The sequence below is a fragment of the Drosophila kikkawai genome, unplaced genomic scaffold (genome assembly GCF_030179895.1).
Source record: "Drosophila kikkawai strain 14028-0561.14 unplaced genomic scaffold, DkikHiC1v2 scaffold_124, whole genome shotgun sequence".
NCBI lineage: Eukaryota > Metazoa > Arthropoda > Insecta > Diptera > Drosophilidae > Drosophila > Drosophila kikkawai.
In genome coordinates, this window is record NW_027222454.1 from 187,257 (window position 1) to 212,425 (window position 25,169).

Here is a 25,169-nt window from a genome sequence, read left to right on the forward strand (position 1 = left end):
AATAATGCATGTATCCACTTTAGAATTTGTATTTATATTAGTTTTTACAAGGCTAATACATTTGCATATCAATTGTAAATTTGTAAACAAAAAGTTCACAACTCAGCTAATAATGCCTGTATCCACTTAAGATTTAGTATTTATATTAGTTTTTACACGGCTAATTCATTTGCATACTCAATTGTAAATTTGTAAACAAAAAGTTCACAGCTCAGCTAATAATGCATGTATCCACTTTAGAATTTATATTTAAATTAGTTCTTTCAATGCTAATACATTTGCATACTCAATTGTAAATTTGTAGACAAAAAGTTCACAGCTCAGCTAATAATGCATGTATCCACTTCAGAATTTGTACTTATATTAGTTTTTACACGGCTTATACATTTGCATACTCAATTGTAAATTTGCAAACAAAAAGTTCACATCTCAGCTAATAATGCATGTATCCACTTTAGAATTTGTATTTATATTAGTTTTTACACGGCTAATACATTTGCATACTCAATTGTAAATTTGTAGACAAAAAGTTCACAGCTCAGCTAATAATGCATGTATCCACTTTAGAATTTGTATTTATATTAGTTTTTACAAGGCTAATACTTTTGCATATCAATTGTAAATTTGTAAACAAAAAGTTCACAGCTCAGCTAATAATGCATGTATCCACTTTAGAATTTATATTTAAATTAGTTCTTTCAATGCTAATACATTTGCATACTCAATTGTAAATTTGTAGACAAAAAGTTCACAGCTCAGCTAATAATGCATGTATCCACTTCAGAATTTGTGTTTATATTAGTTTTTACACGGCTAATACATTTGCATACTCAATTGTAAATTTGTAAACAAAAAGTTCACATCTCAGCTAATAATGCCTGAATCCACGGCAGAATTTGTACTTATATTATAATGCATATATCCACTTTAGAATTTGTATTTATATTAGTTTTTACACGGCTAATACATTTGCATACTCAATTGTAAAAATTGTAAACAAAAAGTTCACATCTCAGCTAATAATGAAATTTGTAAACAAAAAGTTCACAACTCAGCTAATAATGCATGTATCCACGGCATAAATTGTACTTATATTATTTTTTACATGGCTAATACATTTGCATACTCAATTGTAAATTTATAAACAAAATGTTCACAACTCAGCTAATAATGCCTGTATCCACTTCAGAATTTGTATTTATATTAGTTTTTACAAGGCTAATACATTTTCATAATCAATTGTAAATTTATAAACAAAAAGTTCACAACTCAGCTAATAATGCCTGTATCCACTTCAGAATTAGTATTTATATTAGTTTTTACAAGGCTAATACATTTGCATACTCAATTGTAAATTTGTAAACAAAAAGTTCACAACTCAGCTAATAATGCATGTATCCATGGTAGAATTTGTACTTATATTAGTTTTTACGTGGCTAATACATTTGCATACTCAATTGTAAATTTGTAAACAAAAAGTTCACATCTCATCTAATAATGCATGTATCCACTTTAGAATTTGTATTTATATTAGTTTTTACACGGTTAATATATTTGCATACTCAATTGTAAATTTGTAAACAAAAAGTTCACAACTTAGCTAATAATGCATGTATCCATGGTAGAATTTGTACTTATATTAGTTTTTACATGGCTAATACATTTGCATACTCAATTGTAAATTTGTAAACAAAAAGTTCACATCTCAGCTAATAATGCATGTATCCACTTTAGAATTTGTATTTATATTATTTTTACAAGGCTAATACATTTGCATATCAATTGTAAATTTGTAAACAAAAAGTTCACAACTCAGCTAATAATGCCTGTATCCACTTCAGATTTAGTATTTATATTAGTTTTTACACGGCTAATACATTTGCATACTCAATTGTAAATTTGTAAACAAAAAGTTCACAACTCAGCTAATAATGCCTGTATCCACTTCAGAATTTGTACTTATATTAGTTTTTACAAGGCTTATACATTTGCATACTCAATTGTAAATTTGTAGACAAAAAGTTCACAGCTCAGCTAATAATGCATGTATCCACTTTAGAATTTGTATTTATATTAGTTTTTACAAGGCTAATACTTTTGCATACTCAATTGTAAATTTGTAGACAAAAAGTTCACAGCTCAGCTAATAATGCATGTATCCACTTTAGAATTTGTATTTATATTAGTTTTTACAAGGCTAATACTTTTGCATATCAATTTGTAGGGGTCAGAGGGTAAGGGCAGAGAAAACAAATAGGAAAATTTAAATAAGTATTTTTTTTTTTTTTTTTTTTTTTTTTTTTTTCGCGCGGGGTCCCGCTTCCACCTCCCGCCCAACCGACCGAGGGGCGCAGCCGCGTGACGTACGGCACGAATCGCGAACTAGATAGACGCGGTTAATGAAGGAAGAAAAGAACGAGGAAACGTTACGAGAGTACACAAATAAAATTTACTAAGAAAAAAATATAATTTATTTATATATATATATATAAGTTAAGTAAAAGTAAAAACGCATGCAAAATAAATATAAAAAAGTATAATATTATGTAACTAACTAATAACTACGATAAATAAATAAAAACGCATGCAAAATAAATATTAAAAAATTAATATAATGTAACTAAATACTACAATAAATAAATAAAAACGCATGCAAAATTAGATTAAGGTGATACATTACGAGCTAACTCAACAAGTATTAAAGTTTTTAGTACGGAAGGGCTGTCACTACGAGTTATAATGTCAGAGAGGCGGTTGTAATCCGTACATAAAACCGTAAAGGGTTCATGTACTTCAAACTCCCGCCTACAGTGATTTACTACTAAAGGGATAAGGGTTCTAGATGTTAGTCGGGGTACGTGGAAGTTAAGCTGCCCTAAAAGAAAGGGGCTCTCAACCACACCATTTATAAGGTTATGAAGGAATACGACACCAAGCATTGTTCTACGGTTAGCTAGGGAGGGTAAGTTAATTAATAGGAGTCTACTTGTATAGGACAGTAGCCTCTCATCAGCATCCCAAGGTAGGCCACGGAGGGCGAAAAGTAAAAAGTTCTTTTGTACAGATTCAATACGGTTAATATGGATTCCGAATTGAGGACTCCAGACGCATGAACCATACTCCAATATAGGGCGAACTAATGAAGTAAAAAGGGTCTTCGTTATATAAGGGGAATCGAATTCCTTCGACCACCTCTTAATAAAACCGAGCATGCCTTTGGCTTTATTAACCATGCACGAAATATGTTCAGAGAACGAAAGTTTAGGGTCTAGGCGAACGCCTAAATCATCAACAAGAGATATTCTTTCAAGAGCGCAATCATTTAGCATATATGTGGCAGACTGGGGAGTGACACGTGAAAATGTCATCAGCTTGCATTTAGAACTATTGAGATGTAATAAATTAGCACGACACCATGCTTGAAAGTTATTAAGATCCGATTGCAGGTCTGACTGGCAAGAGCTGTCCTTATACTGCAAGCATAGCTTAACGTCATCAGCGTACATAAGTACTCTAGAATTCGTTAAAACCAGCGGGAGGTCATTGATAAACAATGTAAATAGCAGCGGGCCGAGGTGGCTACCCTGTGGGACGCCAGAAGTGACTCTGAGGAATTTGGATAGAGCATTTTTAAACAGAACCTTTTGAATTCTGTTGCTCAAATAGCTCAAAATCCATTTAAGAAGATCGACAGGAAACCCGATTAAGTCAAGCTTCCTTACAAGAAGAGAGTGATTAACCGAGTCAAAAGCTTTACTGAAGTCTGTGTAAATCACGTCGGTTTGTAAGTTACGTTGGAAACCTCTAATAATGAAGGAGGTGAATTCCAGAAGATTTGTAGTGGTCGATCTTCGCCTCATAAAACCATGCTGACATGGTGAAATTACGGATCTGCATAAATGCTGCAAGTGGGGAGTAATTACATTCTCGAAAAGTTTTGGAATTGCCGACAACTTAGAGATTCCTCTATAGTTGCTGGCGTCCGATTTGCTACCTTTTTTGTGGAGAGGAATGATAAATGATTCCTTCCAAATAAGGGGAAATTCTGAGGTTTCTAAAGATAAGGTAAACAATTTCAGAAGATCAAGATATCTAGCGTTTGAAAATTTGCTTTACGGAAGCAGCGAACTTTAGTCACTGAGCAACTCAAATCAGGTTTGGTCTTTACGACAGTCCCCAAATCGATGGTCACTTCGAAAGTAGGATGGTAAGGGTCTTCGGGAAGCGTCAATGGATCAACTCTTGTTAAGTTTACACCTACAGGATCAGAGACGAAACACAGATCTAGTAAGCGATTTAAAGAATTTAAGACATGGTTAACTTGGGACAAAGAAATGTCAAGCAAGCCATCTATCAGGTCATGCTGTGCCGCAGTTTGGAGGACATTGGACGTACCATCTGATGACCAACGAGCTCCAGGTATATTGAAGTCTCCTAGAGTTATTAGTTGGTCTCTATCCGAAAGCATGTTGGAAACGACCTGAATTGCCGAAAGGTGTTTCCAATAAATAGGCTCTTCAGCAGATGGAGGAACGTAAGAACAGGTTATATAGATAAAACTACCTGGGAATGATAGTTTTACACAGATAAATTCAATACCTGTGAGATCGTCAATTTGAACCAGTTCGGAACTAAGGGTGGAGTCAACGGCAATTAAAACTCCACCACCTCGCTGGGAAAGACGGTCCAATCTATAAGTTGTGTACTTACCCGGAAAAATTTCGGAGCTGAGAATCTCCGGCTTTAACCAGGTTTCGGTAAACACAATCACCTGGGATGCAAACGAAAGACTATCAGAATGCAATTTAGAGAGCTTGCTGCGTAAGCCTCTAGTGTTCTGATAGGAAAGTAAGAGGGAGGTATTTAGTTTTTTGGCACTGCCGTGACGCCCGCAGTCACTGTGGTTTGTGCCGGCCGTGAAGGCCGTTTTTTCTTTATTTTCACCTCGAACTCCTTAACTACCGCGTGCTCGGGCCAGAAGTCACCCGAACAAATTGAGTCAAAAAGCTCACGGGAGACACTTATTTTAAAAGATGAGATATCTCTGGGGTATGAAAAATTGAATTTTTCCACTTTCACATTTTTGGCTTGTGTTTTGCTCAGTATATGAGCTAGTACATCTTCCGATGCGAGATCAGGGGCAAGCCGAGAAACAAATATTGTTTTTAGTGGTGGAATAGCGGTGATGGTCTTTGGTAACGCAGCATTACCGACTTCTACTAGTGGTTCAGCCCTATTTTTGCCCTTTGGGATAGCTGAGATTTTTTTTGAAGTCTGCGGTGTCAGAGATTGAGACCCCGCAGCGGACTCAACTAATAACACTGGCGGATCTGATGCCATTACTGCCCCGGCACCTTCGAATGCCGAATCTTTAGCCGTTCCCGATCTTAACACCATTGGAGTTGGCGTCAGTGTCGGGGGCTGTGCCGAGGGAGTGTGCCAAATCTTTGGTGGCTGGGGTTCGCCCAACTGCAGCCGACCAGCAGCAGATTTTTTGCGCTTTGGTGACTCGCTTAGCAGCTTCATGCCGCTAAATTGAGCGTCCAGCGCTGTGAACAGGTCATTTGTTTTGCGGAAGTTGACCCTAAGTTCACTAAAACCGCTTTTGGTTTGCCGCATGAAGGATAACATATCCTTCTCCACCTCACGACAGGCATGGCAACAATAGCGCAAGCCATTTTTGGCCGAAATTGCGTCAGCGATACGGCCCGTTAAGCTTAGACACTTAGCGTGAACGACCGCATCGCAAAGCCAGCAGTAAAGGCTGGGCTGATCTGCCAAAACCTCCTTTTGGCAGCCTTTAATATCACAAATCATATTTGTATTATCGTAAGTTTAAATGATAGAACCGACCCATCGAAACGCATATGCCGCGACTAGAGTGTAGGGTAGCGCCTTCCAGAACATGCCGTTTTTCTTCTACCTGCATTCGCAGCGCCAGCGAAATCGTACGATTTTTTGCTTATTTTTCCTTCCTCCAGTCCTTCGCTCGCGAGCATCGAGAGCGCGAGAGAGGATTTGGGAAAAGTCCCGTAGCTTTTGGCTCGTTTGCTATGCAAGGCACGCTGCGTGTAGAGAAATTTTGTGACGCTCGCTCACTTGAAATTGAAAAGCAGAGCAAAGCACACGCATCGTAGATCATTTTTACTATAATAATTCCGGCACGTGGATTATACAGTTTCAATCGAATTAATAGTAAAGTGCCAGCAAGAGACCAGTGACAAAACTTAATAAGTGTTGTGCACGAGTGAGAACGGGTAAATATTAACTACGGAACGGCAGAGTTTATAGTATAGTTAACCCTTTTGTTGTGCAGGGCTAGTTTGGCGCTAGGCGACGGCTCTTACGTCCTTCGCTAAGCGTGGCGTATCGCCGGCGTGGCAGCCACACGCGGCAAAAGTTGGCGATCAGCGAACAAGGCGGCGCGGTACAACCGGCGGCCATAACCTTACTCTTTGGAGGCCCTACGGCGGCAGAGACGTCGACGTGCGGCCAACGCAGCACGTGCGCGTAACCCTACTTTTTGGGAACCTCTGAGCTATAGCGATCCGAGTGCGACCGCACTAAACCGGGAGCGAGAAATCTCCAAGAGTCAGACCAGAGGCGGCCTGTGTCTGAGTTCTCGGAGTAATGTAACCGGCCTCGTGCAGCCCCAACGAAGGCGAGTCGGCTGTATGGACAGCGGCTAAGCACTACCTTTTCGAGCATAAGCCAGTAGGAACGGTCGAGGTGCAGCTAAGGCAGCTGAGCGGAGACTAGGCAGGAGCAGGCGCAGCCGGATAGAGAGCTCGCCTGAGCGGCAGGCATGCGACCTGTCGAAGAAGTTGGAGGCGCGTCGCGGTGAGCAGCGCGCTCCCGCTGGATGATTCCAGTAACCCGAAGGATGTAGAGAAGTTTTTTTGATCGATTAAATTTAGAGTAATGCGTGACATTAGATAGAAAGTAACTGATATTGTTGTTGCTTTTCTGCCATTTAGCGTAATATGCGAATGCAAACGCGAGCGACCCATTTAAATATCGTTTCTGAACTTTCCAACTAACAGCCATCAGCACCTGCAACTTCGATGGGCCCAACGAATCAGCAGCGGAGGATCTGAGCGTAAGTCAGCATATCGAAAGTAAATCGGCACAAAGGCCGCATATTTGATTTATTCTGTATATATATATATCGATCGTATGTATAATTTAAACGGGATCCTAAGCGGGCCGCATAGTTACGCGTTTGTTTACATAAATTTCAATTAACGTAGAGATAAATATCTAGGGACTAGATAAATTAAGAAAATGATTAATAATTATAAGGACAGAATTATGAATTATCCTGAAGTTTAACGAAATAATAATGGAGTAAAAACGTATATCTTTGGTCTATGTTAATACAGCAAGTGGATGTCGAATTACTTCAGAATGAGCTAAGATCGAAAAGATGAACTTAGTTAAGGGGTAACACTTAAATTATCAGAGTTTACCACGGCAGGGAGGGTAAAGACGTGGGGGCGGATGACACCTCAGCCACCCACAACGCGAGTGTTCCTCTCTTATACCTACTCTTTAGGGTCCGTCCGTACGTCCGATTAATTCAACCGTTGACCAATCATTTAGTTTACAGAATGTGCACTTAAACTTTTATTACAGTAGTGAAAAGGTGCGACTTATAATCGGTGAGGAAGGCCCACGCCATATCCGACGAGCTTTGAACCGAGCATAGCAAGAAGTGCACAAATACCGATCCGATTGTACACTAGAAAACCCACAGTATCTAGTGAGCACCTGCCTCTTGGCTACTACATAAATAAAATTGCGCCCAACGTGTGGGGCCAAAGACCGTTATCTGCATTTGAGAATTAAGAGGAAGAAGAATATCAAGCTATAGTGCAACTCGCAGGAGCCGCAAATACCTATTGTTTTAGGTGCAGGACCCTCGAGTGGTTTTAGCCCATGAAAATGCTCGACTATCCATCCAAAAGAATTTTTTTTGTAATTAATTTAATCAGCAGAAATTGTTACTATTTCATGCTAGAGATTTGCTAGTTGCGAGTTGAGGACTTCTTAGCCGGAATTGCGTCTTCGATTCGAGATCTTACGGATCAAGGCGACCGCGACGAACCCACTCACAGGCGCAAAAACTCGAGCCTGAAATTAGTTAGGTGGATCAAACTCCCGTTCAATAGGTAGAGGGAAGCGAATTCGGAATTAGTAGCTTGGAATAGCGATATGTTATCAAAACTTCGTGGTACTATCGACCAGTGCTAACTGAGCGCAGAATACTATCCAAAGGCGACAGTTTAGACTACTGGCAAAAGGTACTGTACGCGTATTTAGGAATATCAAGTGGTCGGAGGAACTTCGATGGATGACCAATACAGCGAATACAAACCTACAAAGCCGCAACAATATAGACAATATTAGTATAGAGTTGGTTAGGAGAGAACGCTCAGCAAGAAGGTATTCGACAGAAACTAGCTGGAAAAACAAAGACCATAATTTGAAAATATTAAGCAACCAATAACAGATACAGAAGAAGAAAATGCCTATTCATCATAGCTTAGAGAATTTAGCAGCCGCTTCTAATAATGACGAGAGTGTTTGCTGAAAACCCCAAATAATATGAGAAGTCTTCATGTGTTGAGTTTTTGTAAGAAACTGGTTTATTTCATTCCAATCCTAGCTTATATAGCTAACATGAGAATGTACATTTAGATCTTAGTCCTAGACCCACGCATCGGACAGTTCCCGATCGTGGGAAGTATTTAAAGTACGATAAGGGTGCAAACAGTCACCCCGAAAGAACATATCTTAAACAAACCCAGACCGCTCGCAGGAGGTCATATTTCGGGTTACTTGTTACATAGGCTCAAGTGGCGGTTGTATTAATAGATAGATATGGTGCTAGGCCGTGCTCTGCTGCTGGGACTTTATCGCTAACAGATGCTTCTTATCTAAAACCGTGTTCATGTTTGAACAGTTTGCATTCTATGCACACGACCTTTAAGCGTGAACGATCTGACAGCAGCTTCTCCTTGTAATCATCGATTTCATCATCTATGTATTAGAGATCACTTGTCAGTAACGAACTCGTGTCCGACTTGCAATCAACCATGCACGGTGCAGCAGTTGTCAGTATCGAACAATAACTTGTTAGCCGAATTGGCAGATGCAGAACAAAGATCCGAGTCAGGAAGAGCACCCAATGAATATGACGCTGGCGAAGGCAGCAGCAGTCTTATCACAAACCGAGGCCGTAACAGGAATGAACCAAGAAGAGGTCGAAGTTTGGGGCAACGCAGAGGTATGGTTACTAGGTCTCAGCAACGTAGTAACGTGGCGCAGCAGCGCGATAGAAGCGCTAATACACCATCAATTCTCGATTCATCTAGAGCAGAAAGTGTCGAAGAAATAGGTAGAGTAGTTCAAGCAGCAATGCAGTCTCAGCAACAGAAGCTTATGCAGGATTTGACTCTTTTCATACAATCACAGATATCGAATTTGCAGCTCGAACAGAATGCCCAATCCCCGAGTAGGAAAAGCATGAACAATGTAACACAGGGACAAGCTTTCGCAGTAGGTCAAACTCAGCCAGGGTCAGGATTGAACTTACCGAACAGGGAGCAGAACGAGAGATTAGGGAATCGACAATCTAGTAGAAACTCTGAGAGGTCGCACACTTCGGTGCAGCCCGAGAAGGTGCCCGGTATTATCCAGAGTTGGCACATCAAATTTGATGGAGCCAAAGATGGCTTGCAGACAGAGGATTTTCTGTACAGAGTGCAAGCACTAGCCCAACAAAACTTGAACGGAGATCATCAGCTTCTTTGTGATCACCTACATCTGTTCTTTACCGGCAAAGCGAATGAGTGGTATTGGAAATTCCACCAAGCATGTACGAATTTTACATGGGCAGAGTTTTGCAGGGAATTTAGACAGAAATTTCGAGATGTGGATACAGACATGGACATATGGGAATCTATCAATAGTAGGCGTCAAGCAGACAGGGAACCATTCGAAGAATACCAATTCCAAATAGAAAAGTTGGTTTCGCGCTTGAGTACTCGACTTTCAGAGCAGTCGTTAGTTGAACTGCTGATTCGACATGCGAAGCCATCGCTGAGGTACGAGTTGATGCATTTGCGCATAAATTCCTTAGTCACCTTAAGGGAAGAGATACGAACGCACGAACAGTTTTGTAAGCAGAATAGACCGCAGCAAGGGAAGAACCAAGTTGGAACACGACCTTATATTGCTCAACTAGAACAGGAATCTGAGGATGTAGGACTAGAAGATGTGTCAGCCCTACAGACTAATCAGATAAGATGTTGGAACTGCGATAAGATAGGCCATAGGTTCGACGAGTGTCTCGAAGTTCGCAGCATCTTCTGTTATGGATGCGGAGCCAAAAACACTTTTAAGCCGAACTGTCAGCACTGTAGACCATCGGAAAACCGACAAAGGGATGCGTCGGCCAAAATCCACGCGTCGCATCCGAAACATTAAAATCCAGTAGTGGTACGCAGACAGAACCGTGTGAAGTTTTAAATCTGCAAGAAGTACACCCAAACACAGCAAAAGTTAACCAACCGTATCATATACGTGAAGCACAGTACGCTGAAGCCAGACGAAGAATATTCGCAGACGTTTGCAGCAGTATTGACACTCACAAACCCGGACGTTCAACACTAAGAGCGCGATCATTTTGGAACAAGGTTCGAAAGAACCGGAAAAAGTTGATAGCAGCAGTTTTTATGAATTCCGATAACCGTTTATACACGGAAATCGATTTAGTGGGTAAGCGCTATGTGGCGTTACTCGATTCAGGAGCAACGATAAGCTGTATCGGAGGCAACGCTGCTAGAGACTTAGTTCAGAACCCAAATTTACGAAAATGTTCAGGTCGCATTAAAACCGCGAATAACTCCGAGTGCCCAGTCGTAGGCAGACTCGTGGCAGACATCAATTATCGAAATCGTACACATCCAGTCGAATTTTTCGTGATTCCAGGGCTGAAGCAAGATATATATCTGGGAGTTGATTTCTGGCGAGACTTCGGTCTATTGTCCCAAATAATGGAAGAGACCGGAAGTGTAGCTGAACTTGACGTAGGGCGAGACGAAGATCCGGACGATAGCCCGAAAACTCATGTTCTTTCGATCGAGCAACAGAAGAGGCTAGAGACTGTAATCTCTAAGCTTCCCTCTTACGAGTCAGAAGGATTAGGTCGAACTCAACTAATTGAACATTCCATAGACGTTGGTCAAGCGAAGCCGGTAAAACAGAGGCATTGGCCCATCTCACCAGCTAAGGAGAAACTTATGTTTGCCGAAGTAGAGAATATGTAGCGTTAGGCGTGATCGAAGAATCTCGAAGCCCGTGGAGCAGTAACTGCGTGCTGGTGAAGAGAGGAGAAAAAGGTAGGTTATGCTTGGACTCCAGGGAGGTGAACAAGCTAACCATAAAAGACGCCTATCCACTCCCTCATGTAGACGGAATCCTTAGCAGATTGCCACCAGCGCGTTACATAACGGGTCTCGATATGAAACACGCATTCTGGCAGATTCCACTCGAGGAGAAGTCCAGGCAGTGTACAGCGTTCACGATCCCCAACAGGCCTTTGTATCAGTACAAAGTAATGCCGTTCGGCCTGTGTAACGCAGCACAAACACTGTGCAGACTGATGGACGCCGTAATACCAACACAATTGCGCACTAGGGTATTCGTATACCTAGACGATTTATTAATTCTGTCGGAAGATTTCGAGTCACACATGGTGTTGCTAGAAGAAAGCTAATTTAACTATTAACATAGCGAAGTCGAAATTTTGTATGACCGAGATTAAATACTTAGGCTTTATCATAGGGTATGGACAGATCAAAGTCGATCCAGGCAAGGTTAGCGCAATCGACACATTTCCGATCCCGACGACAGTCAAACAACTTCGCAGGTTCCTAGGACTAGCAGGCTGGTATAGGCGATTCGTAGACAATTATGCTACGATCACCTTACCGCTCACAGAATTGCTTAAGAAGAACCGTAAGTTTAGCTGGGATCCGGAAGCTGAAGAGGCATTTAAATTAGTGAAGTCGAAACTAACCTCCTCACCTGTGTTACGAACCCCAGATTTTCATAATAAGTTCATATTGCTTTGCGATGCTAGTCTGTATGGACTTGGATGCGTATTAGCTCAAGAAAATGAAGACGGCGTTGAGTTACCAATAGCGTACATGTCAGAGAAGCTGACGAAAGCACAGCGAAACTATTCTGTGACCGAACTAGAGTGCTTAGCAGTGATTAGAGGGATTAAAAAGTTTCGTGCTTATATAGAGGGGCAGGAATTTTGTGTAGTGACAGATCTCGCGTCCTTACAGTGGCTGATGAAGCAGAAAGACCTGTCAGGACGGTTGGCTAGATGGTCAATCCAGTTGCAGGGTTTCTCATTTAGTATAAAGCACAGAAGCGGCTCGCAAAACGTAGTTGCGGATGCATTGTCGCGTCGTGAAGAATCTAACCTAGAGAAAGTCACAGACGCAGGCCCAATCATTGATTTGTCATCTAGCGAATTCGATTCGGAGGAATACCTAAGCCTGATCGACCAAATCCAAACAAATCAAGCAAGATTGCCTGATCTGAAAATATCGGGTAAATTTGTATACAAACGAACAGAAATTGCAAAGGGAGATGCACTACAAGCAACGGATGCTTGGAAACTCTGGGTCCCGACAGCCTTACGAAACGCAATCTTGTACCGAGCACACGATGCCCCAGATTCAGCTCATGTAGGCATGTCCAAAATGATTGAGAAATTGAAGCGTTATTTATTTTGGCCTGGGATGGTGACCCAAATCCGTGATTACGTAGCTAACTGTTGCATTTGCAAGTCGACCAAAAGTCCTAACCAAATATTAAGACCACCCATGGGGAATCCAACAACTGCCCAAAGACCGTTTCAGAAACTTTATATGGATCTCTTAGGACCATATCCGCGATCCAAGAGCGGTAACATAGGTCTGCTTATTATCGTCGATCACTTCACGAAGTTTCACTTCTTGCACCCATTACGAAAGTTTACTTCTGATAGAATTTGCGACTTTTTGGTGAAATACGTCTTCTGTACATTCGGAGTTCCGGAATCCATACTAACGGACAACGGATCACAGTTTAAATCTGGATATTTTAAGGCTTTCCTAACGCGATTCGGCGTAGCACATGTGTGTACAGCCATTTACTCTCCCCAAGCCAACGCGAGCGAGCGAGTAAATAGATCCGTACTGGCAGCCATAAGAGCTTATATCAGGACTGATCATACCGATTGGGATAGGAATATAGACGAAATTAGCGCATCTTTAAGAGCGAACAATCATCGTAGCACTGGATTTTCACCTTATTATTTGTGTTTTGGTCAAAATATGATCATGAACGGAAAGGACTATGAATTGCTAAGAAACATTAAGTCGTTACAGGATGATACGTTGTTGAAAACGCCTGATGTCATGCAGCTAGCACGTAGTCAAGCACAGAAGAAAATTAAGGAAACGCATGAAAACAATGCAAAAGTTTATAATTTGCGCTCGCGTTCAGCAGGTTTTAAAGTCGGTGACACTGTGTATGCCCGTAGTTTTGCGCAAAGCAATGCGGCTAAACAATTCAACAGTAAGCTGGCTCCAGTCTTTATGAAAGCGACAGTTACTAAGAAGCTTAACCATATTTACTATGAATTAGAAAACGATGTCGGGAAATCATTAGGGGTGTATCACCTGAAAGACATAAAGAGCTAGAACGATTCTTGTCTGACCTTTTTCAGTTAAAACCTCTTCGAGTAGGACTCTCGATGAGTTAACTGTGGTGTAGGGGTCAGAGGGTAAGGGCAGAGAAAACAAATAGGAAAATATAAATAAGTATAATAAAACCGACCCATCGAAACGCATATGCCGCGACTAGAGTGTAGGGTAGCGCCTTCCAGAACATGCCGTTTTTCTTCTACCTGCATTCGCAGCGCCAGCGAAATCGTACGATTTTTTGCTTATTTTTCCTTCCTCCAGTCCTTCGCTCGCGAGCATCGAGAGCGCGAGAGAGGATTTGGGAAAAGTCCCGTAGCTTTTGGCTCGTTTGCTATGCAAGGCACGCTGCGTGTAGAGAAATTTTGTGACGCTCGCTCACTTGAAATTGAAAACCAGAGCAAAGCACACGCATCGTAGATCATTTTTACTATAATAATTCCGGCACGTGGATTATACAGTTTCAATCGAATTAATAGTAAAGTGCCAGCAAGAGACCAGTGACAAAACTTAATAAGTGTTGTGCACGAGTGAGAACGGGTAAATATTAACTACGGAACGGCAGAGTTTATAGTATAGTTAACCCTTTTGTTGTGCAGGGCTAGTTTGGCGCTAGGCGACGGCTCTTACGTCCTTCGCTAGGCGTGGCGTATCGCCGGCGTGGCAGCCACACGCGGCAAAAGTTGGCGATCAGCGAACAAGGCGGCGCGGTACAACCGGGCGGCCATAACCTTACTCTTTGGAGGCCCTACGGCGGCAGAGACGTCGACGTGCGGCCAACGCAGCACGTGCGCGTAACCCTACTTTTTGGGAACCTCTGAGCTATAGCGATCCGAGTGCGACCGCACTAAACCGGGAGCGAGAAATCTCCAAGAGTCAGACCAGAGGCGGCCTGTGTCTGAGTTCTCTGAGTAATGTAACCGGCCTCGTGCAGCCCCAACGAAGGCGAGTCGGCTGTATGGACAGCGGCTAAGCACTACCTTTTCGAGCATAAGCCAGTAGGAACGGTCGAGGTGCAGCTAAGGCAGCTGAGCGGAGACTAGGCAGGAGCAGGCGCAGCCGGATAGAGAGCTCGCCTGAGCGGCAGGCATGTGACCTGTCGAAGAAGTTGGAGGCGCGTCGCGGTGAGCAGCGCGCTCCCGCTGGATGATTCCAGTAACCCGAAGGATGTAGAGAAGTTTTTTTGATCGATTAAATTTAGAGTAATGCGTGACATTAGATAGAAAGTAACTAATATTGTTGTTGCTTTTCTGCCATTTAGCGTAATATGCGAATGCGAACGCGAGCGACCCATTTAAATATCGTTTCTGAACTTTCCAACTAACAGCCATCAGCACCTGCAACTTCGATGGGCCCAACGAACCAGCAGCGGAGGATCTGAGCGTAAGTCAGCATATCGAAAGTAAATCGGCACAAAGGCCGCATATTTGATTTATTCTGTATATATATATATCGATCGTATGTATAATTTAAACGGGATCCTAAGCGGGCCGCATAGTTACGCGTTTGTTTACATAAATTTCAATTAACGTAGAGATAAATATCTAGGGATTAGATAAATTAAGAAAATGATTAATAATTATAAGGACAGAATTATGAATTATCCTGAAGTTTAACGAAATAATAATGGAGTAAAAACGTATATCTTTGGTCTATGTTAATACAGCAAGTGGATGTCGAATTACTTCAGAATGAGCTAAGATCGAAAAGATGAACTTAGTTAAGGGGTAACACTTAAATTATCAGAGTTTACCACGGCAGGGAGGGTAAAGACGTGGGGGCGGATGACACCTCAGCCACCCACAACGCGAGTGTTCCTCTCTTATACCTACTCTTTAGGGTCCGTCCGTACGTCCGATTAATTCAACCGTTGACCAATCATTTAGTTTACAGAATGTGCACTTAAACTTTTATTACAGTAGTGAAAAGGTGCGACTTATAATCGGTGAGGAAGGCCCACGCCATATCCGACGAGCTTTGAACCGAGCATAGCAAGAAGTGCACAAATACCGATCCGATTGTACACTAGAAAACCCACAGTATCTAGTGAGCACCTGCCTCTTGGCTACTACAAATTGTAAATTTGTAAACAAAAAGTTCACATCTCAGCTAATAATGCATGTATCCACTTTAGAATTTGTATTTATATTAGTTTTTACACGGCTAATACATTTGCATACTCAATTGTAAATTTGTAAACAAAAAGTTCACATCTCAGCTAATAATGCATGTATCCACTTTAGAATTTGTATTTATATTAGTTTTTTTAAGGCTAATACATTTGCATACCAATTGTAAATTTGTAAACAAAAAGTTCACAACTCAGCTAATAATGCCTGTATCCACTTCAGATTTAGTATTTATATTATTTTTTTCACGGCTAATACATTTGCATACTCAATTGTAAATTTGTAGACAAAAAATTCACAGCTCAGCTTATAATGCATATATCCACTTCAGAATTTGTATTTATATTAGTTTTTACAAGGTTAATACATTTGCATACTCAATTGTAAATTTGTAAACAAAAATTTCACAACTCAGCTAGTAATGCCTGTATCCACTTCAGAATTAGTATTATATTAGTTTTTACACGGCTAATACATTTGCATACTCAATTGTAAATTTGTAAACAAAAAGTTCACAGCGCAGCTAATACTTAAATTAGTTTTTACACGGCTTATACATTTGCATACTCAATTGTAAATTTGTAAACAAAAAGTTCATATCTCAGCTAATAATGAAATTTGTAAACAAAATTTCACAACGCAGATAATAATGCATATATCCACTTCAGAATTTGTATTTATATTAGTTTTTACATGGCTAATACATTTGAATATATTATATTAGTTTTTACACGGCTTATACATTTGCATACTCAATTGTAAATTTGTAAACAAAAAGTTCACATCTCAGCTAATAATGAACTTTGTAAACAAAATTTCACAACGCAGATAATAATGCATATATCCACTTCAGAATTTGTATTTATATTAGTTTTTACATGGCTAATACATTTGAATATATTGTTCAAACATGAACACGGTTTTAGATAAGAAGCATCTGTTAGCGATTAAGTCCCAGCAGCAGAGCACGGCCTAGCACATTGTATGTGCATATCTATCTATTAATACAACCGCCACTTGAGCCTATGTAACAAGTAACCCGAAATATGACCTCCTGCAAGCGGTCTGGGTTTGTTTAAGATATGTTCTTTCGGGGTGACTGTTTGCACCCTTATCGTACTTAAAATACTTCCCACGATCGGGAACTGTCCGATGCGTGGGTCTAGAACTAAGATCTACAATGTACATTCTCATGTTAGCTATATAAGCTAGGGTTTGAATGGAATAAAATCAGTTTCTTACAAAAACTCAACACATGAAGACTTCTTATTTTATTTTGGAGCTCTTTCATTTTGGTCAATCGAGCCTTCGGAGCATTTTTGCTTCGACAACTCTGCAGTTTCCCCCTCTATGGTAAGGGACTCAGAGTGAGGCCAGCTCCTTCAAGCGAAGCAAGTAACACTTGTAGCTAAAAGGTAGCAAAATAATTAACTCTTGTTTCCCCCCACCCGTGGTAAGGAACAGAGTATAAAATAAAAACAAAAAGACACAAAAGAGTCTTTTATGTTTTAAAAACAAGCACCATTTAGGTTGCTGTAATACCATGAAAAAAATGGTAAGGCGTGCTGGAGCCAATAATATCAGTAGAATATGTGCTTAAAGAAAAAGTAAAAAGTGCATAAAATTATGTTATGGTATTTGAAATGGCCAACATATACCATATATATGCAAAAGGATAAAAAAAGAGTCCTTCTTGTTAAAAAAAAAAGTGGTCGAGGAATCGACAAAATTAAAAAATAAATATAACAAATATTTATTGTGGGCGTTTTTTCGAGGCCTAAAACATCGAAAAGTCGCGGTAGTGAAAAAAAAACCTATCGTGACAAAATTAAAAAAAAAAAACACAATAATAAAAAAGTTTTTGGTGGTCGTGAAAACGATAATTCAAAAGGTCAAAAAAGAGTCCCTTTTGTTTTTAAACAAAAAAATTTTTTCCAACTCCATTGGTTGGTTTTTTAAAATTAAAGGACAATAAGAGTCCTTATTAATATTTTTTTTCCAACTCCATTGGTTGGTTTTTTTGTAAATGCCAGATATGGCAACCAGAAAATAAGAATAAAATAATTTTCTGGGGTCGAGAAATCGGCTAAGATATTGTGTGGAAGTTACCCAGCCCTTGACGGAGAAAAGTAGAAGGAGGGACGACCTCACGGCAGCAACTACAAATAAGTCTGCAACAACAACGACGGCCGCAGCGACGATGCAGAAACAGGCGGCATCAGGAAATCATCCTGCAACAACAACGGCGGCAGCGACGACAGCAGCAGCAAAAACAACAACATCAACAACAACGGCGGCGCGGCAGAAGCGGGAAAAGCAACAGCTAAGTCGACTTAATTAAAATTCTTTTTTTAATATAATAATTTTTTGGTTTTAAAAAAAAAAGAATTAGGAGTTACTTAACTCAATATTCCCCCGGCAGGACCTCACTTCGGAGGTATTTATAAAGCTGGAGTTAAAGTCATAAAGTCAGTTTCAATACCAATTGTTTAATATAAAGGAAATTCAAAAATAATAGAAAAAATAAATACAAGCGGATAAAAAAATTTTGATGAATTTAAAATTAAAAGTTAAAAAGAAATAAAATTGTACATGTATTAAGCCATGATACGGAGGGCTTTGTGAAATGTTAGTTGCAAAATTAATTATATCGAATTAAACAAAATAAATACAGTCCACTTAATTTTAATTGCAACTAATTTAAATGTACCCCGAATCTTGCTGGCCCTTGGCAGAATGTTCAAACATGAATACGGTTTTAGATAAGAAGCATCTGTTAGCGATTAAGTCCCAGCAGCAGAGCACGGCCTAGCACATTGTATGTGCATATCTATCTATTAATACAACCGCCACTTGAGCCTATGTAACAAGTAACCCGAAATATGACCTCCTGCGAGCGGTCTGGGTTTGTTTAAGAGTTCTTTCGGGGTGACTGTTTGCACCCTTATCGTACTTAAAATACTTCCCACGATCGGGAACTGTCCGATGCGTGGGTCTAGAACTAAGATCTACAATGTACATTCTGTAAGGAAGTTCGACGGCTGGGGTAAGTCTCAGTCACGTCCAAGGTCCTCTTTAACAAAAAAATTTGTAAAGATGCGGGACAAAGTGTTTTGACGCGCGGTAAACTGACGTGAGATGGTGGCTGTCAGTTACCGGGATACGAAGCCAGAGAAATGACTTGTCCGGCCGTTGCAATAAAGCGAAATAATCGTCGGAGCGCGTTTTGGGTCGGGCCCCTAGCAATCGCTAGAAGGAGACCGAGAGAGGGGTCGATTTTGGGGACCACCGCTTCCTAGGGCAGGGTTTATGGCCTAAGATCTAGGCATTTTGGGCAAATATTATACGTAATTCAGGGCCAGCGTGATGGTGGGTCGTTCCCTCGCGAGCTGGACTCGATTTGAGTCGAAAATTTTACTTGAGAAAGCTTTTCTGGAATTGATTTAATTTTTCCTCATTTTTTTTTTTTTTTTTTTTAATTTCTCTGCATTTTGTTTTTCCCACTGAGGACAGCATACGGCCTCTCGGAAGTGGCGATCAGTGATTAACTTCTCCGCGAGAGCACAAAAAAAAAATATATTTTAAATAAGATTTTTACTTATATCTCATTATTAAATTTCGGAGAAAAATTTCTCCCAGTGTAGGCGAACTCAGCCATTCCCCGCAAGCACCAAAGAAGAAAATATGAATACGTACGAGTTTAGGTTTAATTAATTTTCCGTTTTCATTGAGTTCTTTTATTTAATCAAGTTGTATTTTTCTTTCAAAATTTTCTTTTCGCCTTCGTTTGTTTTATTTAGTAAAGTTTGTAGGGATTTTTAACAAAAAAAATAAGGTTAGATTTCGGGGCCTTATTTCTAGCCTACTCTAGTGAAAACCGCATCTTGGCCATCGAGAAATTTCTATTCACACGTGTACCCGCTGGCCAAAATGCGATCCTCCCTATACACTCACCCGTCTCCGTTTTCCGCACACACACACGTGCCTGTGGCTGCTGCTTCCGCCACGTCCTCGCCTCCGCTTCCAAAAGAATTTGCCTCCTTGGCCGTCGAGAAAAATAAACTCCTCTGCACTGCACCGGCTGTCTCACGGTCACTGGGCACTTCGAGCACCACCTCCTGGTTGGTCTCGGGTAGAAAAGAAATTGTCACTGTCAATATATATATACACTTTTCTGCCCTCGCTGGTCGCAGAAAAAGAACAACTCCGTCGCGCGAAAAAAAACACTCCCGTTTTGGCTCCGTTGAAAAAAAGAACTACGTCGTCCGTTCGCACGTCTATCCGATTTCATCGCCTCCGCAAAAGTAAATCAAACCACGCGGCTTTGCCAAATTTTCGGCCGCGCTGGTAACTTTCCATTGCTCATTGCATTGCGGTGCATCAGCTTCCCTCTCGCTCTCTCCTGTTGGCGCGTGCCAATTTTCGGGGGTTGCTTTGCGCTCGATCGTATGCTCGCTCTCCGTTGCTCTCATACGGCGCTAACTCCGTGGCCACTTGTTCGTGGTGAATAGCTCTCTCTGCTCTCCGCGTGTAGATGTGTGTGTGTGTGTGTGCGGGATCTAGAGACGTGAGAACGGGGAACCAAAGATAACTACTGGGGGCAGCTCGCTCGCGCTGCGCTTGGGCTTCGGCTTCGGCTTCAGGCCGCATATCACCCCGGACGCGGAGAAAATTGTGCGTCGGGCAACGTCGGCCGCGTCGAAGTCCGACATGCTGCTGGCCCGCCGGTGTCTCTCGTAGATGGGGACCACGTCGTCGTCCTCCTGGCTGCCGTCGTCGTCGGCTGCGCTCCCGTTGCTGCCCTTGCTGCTAGGGCCTGTGGCGACTACGTCGTTGCTGTCGCTGCTCCCGTTCGGTCGACCGTGGCGGTTCTCCTCGGGTGTCGCCGACCTCGAGGTCCCCACGGCCGACGCGAACACCACCCGGCGACGTGCGACTGGCACCCGGTTGGGCACCGCCGCGGCTGCGCCGGCGTGGCTGACTGCTCGATGGAGATCGGGCAGCGGTCTACGGCCCGCTAGGATCTCGTCAGCGTGCTCCAGTGCCTCGCTGAAGGCCTCCCAATCGATGTCGTCGGGTAGGAACCCCGCCTGGGTTCCGGTCTTACCGGGGCTCGGCCCTCCTTCGGCTGGATATCCCAGTACCACGTCCTCCGTGCGGGAGACTGCTACGGTGGCCACGGCTGATGTTGCCGCGCGCCACAAACGGCCCGGATTGTCCGACGCCATTGTCTCTGTAGAGGGAGAAAAACAAAGGTTCATTAGCTCGCGGTTGTGGTGATTACTAACTAAAGTTTTAAGGAAAGTTAGTAATAAGGGCAAAGGTTCGCTGCGATGGCACTGGGAGCGTTGAGTCTCCACTAGGGAAAGTGGGACGTTGGGAAGGCGCACCCTCCAGCAAGTGGCCCCACTGACTCAATTGTTGGCTCCTGTATCAGTGTTCCTCGGTGGCTCTTGCCTCGGCCAGATCGAGCGTGACTCGTCGGCTTCTTTTGAGCAAGTTGGTTGCTGTTTTGCCGTCTTCATACGGACTCCCGTGACTGCTGCTGCGTGGCTATCGCCGTGTGTTCTCCCGCCGTCTGCGGGTATCCTTGTCTTCTGCGTCTCTGCTGCTGCTGCTCCGCTGCTCAGGGGTTTAGCGCTCCTCGATCGCTAAACTTGTTCCGAAATCTGTGTGTCTTCTACGTGGTCCAGTCGGCTGGGTACCAGATTCTGTGTTTCTGGCTCGTTGACTGCTTCCTTCAAGTCTCCAAGTGCTGCTGTTCGACGTTGCCGGCTGTGAAGATGCTGCAAGCGCACTATGGTGGGAGAGAAGAATTTAATTACTTTGTAAGGGCCTTCATATTTGGGAGCGAGCTTGGCGGCAAAGTTATCCGCTGCCTTAGACAAATGATGCTGCTTTACAAAGACCAGTGATCCTATGGTTGGCCTCCATGATCGTCGTCTGAGATCATAATGCTTGCGCTGTTCCAACGACGCCCGTTGAGTGTTCTCTCGAACCACCTTGAAAATATCCCGTAGCAATTCCGCCTTTGCTTCCGGGGAATGTGGCGCTTGGCTTGGTCCTGGAGTCACTTCATCATACAGGGCTCCTGGGAGTCGTGGCTCTCGGCCTTGAACGATGAACGCCGGACTAAATCCGGTGGAGTCGGAGACGCTGCTATTTATCGCCAGGTTCAATTCGGGTAGGAGTTCGTCCCAAGTCGTCTGCTTGTCCTCGATATACTGGGCGACCATTGTTTTAATGGTTCGATTGGCCCTCTCTGTCGGGTTCTGCTGCGGGGTGTATGGCGCTGTGTACTGGATCTCCATCCCTGCCTGCTTACAAAAGGATTTGAATGAACGACTCGTAAACTGTGTTCCATTGTCACAGACAAAGGTGCGAGGGACTCCGAAGTGATTTAAAATCCTCTCCCTAAAGGATTTTTCAAGATGCGCTGAGGTGGCTTTTCTAAGTGGGACCAGCTCGACCCACTTCGAGAACGCGTCGAAAAATACGAGCAACATTGTATTCCCACCTTTTGATCGCGGAAGAGGCCCAATAAAATCGGCGCAGACAGTATCGAATGGCTCACTCACCTGCCTGGTGAACATTTTACCCGCTGGCTTGGCTTGACTAACTTTGAATCGCTGACAAGTGTCGCACTTGCGAACGTACCTGGAAATATCGCGAAAGAGGCCCGGCCAGTAGTATCTCTGGGCGATCCGGGCGGTTGTCTTCCTGATTCCGAGGTGTCCTGCCGTGGGCTGGTCATGGCATTCCGCCAGTACTCGCTGCCGGTGTTCCTTGGCCACACACAGTTTCCATGGCACGGAGTCTTCGTCGTCGGGTCGAGATCCGATGTGTCTATATAGCTGCTGGTTCTCGTACACGTAGTCCGGATAATCCTCAGGTCTGTCCTGAACAAGCTTCACCATCCGTTGGTACCATGTACTCTCCGGCTTATCCTCCTGGATCATCTGTAGTACCTCCAAAGGCTGTCGAGAAAGTGCATCAGCGACGACGTTCTGGCTCCCGCGTCTATAGGTGACATCGAACTGGTACTGCTGGAGTTCTAGCGCCCAGCGCGCTACACGGCCGGTGGGATTCTCAATCGAGTTGAGCCACTTCAGAGCGAGGTGATCGGTTATCACTTCGAATCGGTATCCTTCCAAGTAACATCTGAGCTTCCTGATGGCCCATATGATAGCCAGACACTCCTTTTCCGTGGCGGAATAGTTTTCCTCTGCAGCGATGAGGCGTCTGCTGGCGAATGCGATGACTCTTTCTTCTCCCTGGATCGTCTGTGTGAGCACTGCTCCGAGGCCGATGTCGCTGGCATCCGTTTGTAACACGAACTTCTCGTTGAAATCAGGGCAGGCAAGAACCGGCGCCTCCGTCAGTTTGCTCTTCAGGTCGTCGAATGCATCCTGCTGCTCCTTCTCCCATTGCCACTTCTTGCCCTTTTTGAGCAGTAGGGACATGGGCTGTACGACGCTAGCAAAGTTTGGTACAAATCGCCGGTACCAAGACGCGATACCCAGACATCTCCTTAGCTCCTTGCACGTGGTCGGTGGACTCAGTTGCCGTACTGCTGATATCTTCTCGGGGTCGGTGTGAATTCCCTCCTCGCTGATAACATGTCCCAAGTATACCAGGCTGCGCTTAAAGAAGCTGCACTTCTTTGCGTTGAGGCGAAGGTTCGCCCTCCGCAGCCGCCGGAATACTTCCTGCAGATGCTGTACATGCTCTTCCAGAGTGCGTCCGATGATGATGATATCATCTAAGTATGCAAACGCGTTGGGCTCCATGTCCGGTCCTATGACGCTGTCGAGCGCCCGCTGGAATGTGGCTGGTGCTGAGTGGAGGCCAAACGGCATTACTTTCCAGTGATACAGGCCCCTCCCGGGGACTGTAAAGGCAGTGCATTCGCGACTAGATTCGGCTACAGGGATTTGCCAATATCCGCTCTTCAGATCGAGCGTCGATATGTAATTGGCATGGCGCAGGCGTTCCAAGATGTGTGTTATCCTTGGCAGCGGGTATGCATCTGGAATGGAGTGAGCATTTAATTGACGAAAATCCACGCAAAGTCGCATCTCTCCAGACTTCTTGCCCACGAGTACGATCGGGGCACTGTGGGGACTCCGGGAAGGCTCTATACAGTCGTTGCGCAGCAGCTCGTCGATCTGCTCATCAATAATCCTCTGCATCGCGGGATTCTTCGGAAAGTATCTCTGTTTGATGGGCTTGTCATCCCGCATCGTGATCGTGTGCTCCGCGATATTTGACACTCCTGTCAATCCGTCGAATTTAGCCAATTCCTCCTGTAGAAACTGGTTCACCCATGGCTCCAAGTCTGCGTGCTCCGTGTTTTCGGTGATGACAGCTAGTGCTCCTCCAGCGTCAGATCTAGGCTCTGGGATGGCTGGTGAAGGGGCTCGCCTTTCCGCTACGGGTTCCACTGCTGGCTCCACTGGCCTGGTGGCTTGTCTTCGTCGAAACGGATTGTTTCGCACGGCGTTGTCATCACGAGGCCCTAAACTGCTACTGGTCGGGGTATCTTGCGTCTCCTGCTCTGTCTCGTTGTTGGCTGGCGTGGATTCTACGGCTTCGATGGGGTCTGCTGCTTTCGGAGTGAACGCGTTTGTTAAAACCGACGGTGTGTCTAAGTTGTAGGCGGGGCTGGTCAACAGGTAAGGGTTTAGCTGCAGTGATGCGCGGCCACATTGAATAGTGGCAGATACGCCACAGAGGAAGTCCGTGCCTAAGAGCACGTCTTCCATGATCGAAGGCAGAACTAGCAGAGGAAAAGTTACCCTACGTTGGTCCAGCTGGACTTTGGCGACTAGAGACGTTGTGATCTCTTTGCGGGAGCCTTCAGCCAGGCTGACGTGAGTGCGTACCGACCGTACGTTATGTGCTGTTCCTACGAGCTGAACTACTCGTTCACTCACAAAGCTCCTACTAGCTCCGGTATATATAGTCGCGTTAAAATTTTGCCCCTCGATCTGCACCTGCGCGATGATCCGACTAGCCTGCACCTGTAATATCTCTCCTAATTCCGGGGATTCCTGAAGGCAGTCTCCGTCCGCTCCCCGAGTGGGCGAAGACTCCTCTCGTTTCCCGGCTGTGTGCGTCTGCAACACTCCACCGTGCGTATTCCCCGACGCCCACAATCCCAACAGAAAAGGACTCTGGGATTGCGGCACGTTGCCTGCTGGTGGCCCTCTTGAGCGCAATTCCTACAAGCAAACCTGAAATTTGTGATCGTGGATAGATTCCCTACTCGAGG